General features: G+C 35.0%; 1 pseudogene; it reads right to left on the bottom strand.

The window, feature by feature from the left end:
- Positions 1-2,754: 2,754 nt before the first annotated feature.
- LOC125159668 (protein BEX1-like) lies at positions 2,755-3,112 on the bottom strand (annotated as a pseudogene).
- Positions 3,113-3,573: the final 461 nt, after the last annotated feature.

The raw sequence follows: 3,573 nt of genomic DNA, 5'->3' as shown, positions 1-3,573 counted from the left end.
CCCCAAAGAATAAAGTATAAAGTATGATCCAGGAGGAGGTATACTAGACACCAAGAGAACTGTGTGGCTTTCTGATTTTTACGGACAAAAGTCCGAGTATTATGTTTGGAGATGGATATTTAGGATGCTGGATAATGGTGGAATGAACATAAAGTTTTATCAGGCTTAAACTGTTTGTATGGACACACTCATCAGATATTCTGGATTCATTGTTTTAACTTGAGGGATTAGAAGGGGCTCTGACAGATTGGTTGGGTGGCTGAACCATGTACCAAAAGGTGGCCTACAAGAAATGAAGTAGAAATGGTAGAACTGCCTTGGTAAAGATTGGAATGTTAGACTGAATTTATCATGTAAGACTTTTACACACATAAATTTATAAACATTGAAAATTGATTTTTATCCATTTAGGTTTTAAAAACCTCCAAACTATTCCATGGTGGCTGAACCATTTCACATTCCCACCAGCAATGTATGAGGATTCTAATTCTCCATATTCATTCCAACACTTTGTATTTTCCATTCCTAAGATAATAGCCATCCTAAATGCATGTGAAGAGGTACCTGATATTGGTTTTGATTTGCATTTTCCTAATGACTAATGATGTTGAGCATCTTTTCATGTGCTTCTTGGTCATTTGAATGTCTTTGGGGGAATGTCTAATCAAGTACTTTGCCCAAGTTTTAAGTGATTTGTCTTACTGAGCTGTAAAACTTCCTTATATATTCTGCATGTTAGACCCTTAGATACAGGATTTGCAAATATTTCTTTCAGATTCTATTGGTTGTCTTTTACTTTCTTGATAATGTTCTTTGATGCAAAAACTTTGTAATTTTGATGAAGTCCAAATAATCTATTTTTTTTCTTCTGCTGCTTATGGATTAGGTATTATATCTAAGAATCCAAGTACAAGGTCATGAAGATTTACCCTTATATTTCTTCTAAATGTTTAAATTTTTTTCTTTTACAAATATATTTTTGATTCACTTTTAGTTAACTTTTAAATATGGTGTGATGTACTGGTCCAACTTTGTTAACAGCACCATTTATTGAAAAGGCTATTCCATTGGCTGGTCTTGGCACCCTTATCCAAGACCAATTGGTCACAGATATATGGCTTATTTCTGGCCTCTCCTTGCACTTCTATTACATGGGTCTAAATGCCTGACTTATGCCAGTACCACACTGTTTTTACTTCTGTGACTTTGTAGTAAATTTTGACACTAGGAAGTGTGAGTCCTGTCACTTTTATTTTTTTCAAAGTTGTTTTAGCTATTCAGGGTCTCTTGTAATTCTGTATGAATTTGAGAATAGGCTTTTACATTTCTGAAAAAAACTGGCTACAGGAATTTGCTAGAGATTTCATTGAATCTGTACATTGCTTTGTGTACTATTGCCATCTTAAAAGTATTCAGTGTTCTAATAAATGAACAGAAGATATCTTTCCATCTAATAATATCAAATGTTTTAATGCATGAACACAGGATGTCTTTACATTTCCAGGTCTTTAATTTATTTTAGCAAAGTTTGTTGATTTCCCAGTAAAAGATTTTTACTTCCTTGTTTATATTCCTTACTAGGTATTTTGTTTTTTTAGATACTACTGTAAATGGAATTTTTTCTTAATTTCCCTCTCAGATTGCTTATGACTACTGTTATAGAAATACAACTAGTTTTGTATGCTGATCTTGTACCCTGAAACTATGCTCAATTTATGCAAACCTTTTATTAATTTTATTGCCTAATTGCTCTGTCCAGAAATTCTAGTATAATGTTGAATAAAGGTAGCAGAAATGAGCACCCTTGTCTTAATTCCTGAACTGAGTTGGAGAGCTTTCAGTCACTCATTATGTTAGCTGTATGATTAATATGACTTTGGTAAATGTTCTTTATCATATTGAGGATGATATCTTTTATTTTTAGTTTTCTGATTGTTTTTATAATAAAAGGATGTTGAATTTTGTCAAAAGCTTTTCTGCAAATGAGATGGTCATGAATTTTTTTCTTTTGTTCTATTCATGTGGTGTGTTACATTGATGGATTTTTGTATATTGAACACACTTGAATTTATGGGATAAATCTTAGTTATTGAGTGTAATTATATTTTTAAGTTTATTTATTTTTGAGAAGGAGAGGGTGTGAATGGGGGGGGGGGCAGAGAGAGGGAGAGAGAGAGAATCCCGAGCAGGCTCTGCACTATCAGTGCAGAACCTGATGTGGTGCTTGAACTCATAGGCTGTGAGATCATGACCTGAGCTGAAGTCAGATGCTTTGACTGAGCCACCCAGGTGCCCCTGTGTGTAATTCTTTTTAATATCCTGTTGGAATTACTATGTTGGAACTTGCTGAAGCATTTCGTATCTATACTCGGAAGGGATATTTGTTTGTAATTTTTTTTTTCCTTGTGGTGTTGTTGCTGGCTTTGGTATCAGGGTAGTACTGTTCTGATAGAATGAGTTAAAAAGTTCTTTTCTTTTCTTTTCTTTCTTTTCACCTTTTAAACTGCTTTATTAAATTCACAATATATAATGAGCTTCTTGCCATTCAATAGGGTAAAACTCCCTTGCTAACAAAATCTTACAAATTGGGTCAAAATCCAACATTCAATTAGAAGCTGGTAATAGGAGACCCACAAGAGACATGTAACACCAAAAGGGTTACAACCAATGTACATTGAGAACATGTAAGTTTAGGAAGTAGGTGTATCTTCCTATTAACTTCAGAGAACTCAAGGACTGAATTGAATTTAGGATTCAAGGCATAATGCAAAACTCATCATGATGGTTATAGTTAGGAGAGTCAGTGCTAACTGCCCGCAGACTATGTTGAATTGCTTTTCCCTCAGCTTTTCCATCAACTGTCTCACCTCCTCCCCAAACCTTTCCATATTCTCTCTCCTTGCCTGTGGCTCTCTAAGCCTCTGAATCAGGGGCTGACTAACACGGAACCACTTACAATTTACTTTAGGCACACAATATTAACCAGCTTCCAAAGGGAGGGCTATGGGATGCCCTTAATTAGCAACTTGCTTCTTTTCATCCTTTTTTCATTTTCCTGGTTGGCATTTTCCATGTTGAGATTTTTTACTGCTTGTTCCTCTTTGGACACCATTGCTCCTGGGCCTATTCTTGTAGTCTCCTCCTCCTCCCGATTCTCACTGGGAGTGTGCTGCCTTAACATTTAGACCCCCCCACTCTGGCAACCACCAGTTTGTTCTCTACATTTGAGTTTTTTTTGTGTGTGTTTGTTTGCTCAGTTGTTTTGTTTTTTAAGATTCTACATATTAATGAAGTCCTATGATATTTGTCTTTGTCTGGCTTATTTCACTTAGTGTAATACCCTCTAGGTCCATCCATGTTGTCACAAATGGCAAGATTTCATTCTTTTTTATGACTAATATTCCATTGTGGTGTGTGTGTGTGTGTGTGTGTGTGTGTATATAACGTCTTTTTTATCTAGTCATCTATTGATTGATACATTAAAGATCTAAATGTGAAACCATAAAACTCCAAAAATATAATCAGTAATCTCTCAGACATCAGCCTTAGCAACATATTTATATGTGTATGTGT

This window comes from Prionailurus viverrinus, unplaced genomic scaffold, assembly GCF_022837055.1.
Source record: "Prionailurus viverrinus isolate Anna unplaced genomic scaffold, UM_Priviv_1.0 scaffold_55, whole genome shotgun sequence".
Classification (NCBI taxonomy): domain Eukaryota; kingdom Metazoa; phylum Chordata; class Mammalia; order Carnivora; family Felidae; genus Prionailurus; species Prionailurus viverrinus.
This window is presented reverse-complemented; position numbering and strand designations above follow the sequence as displayed.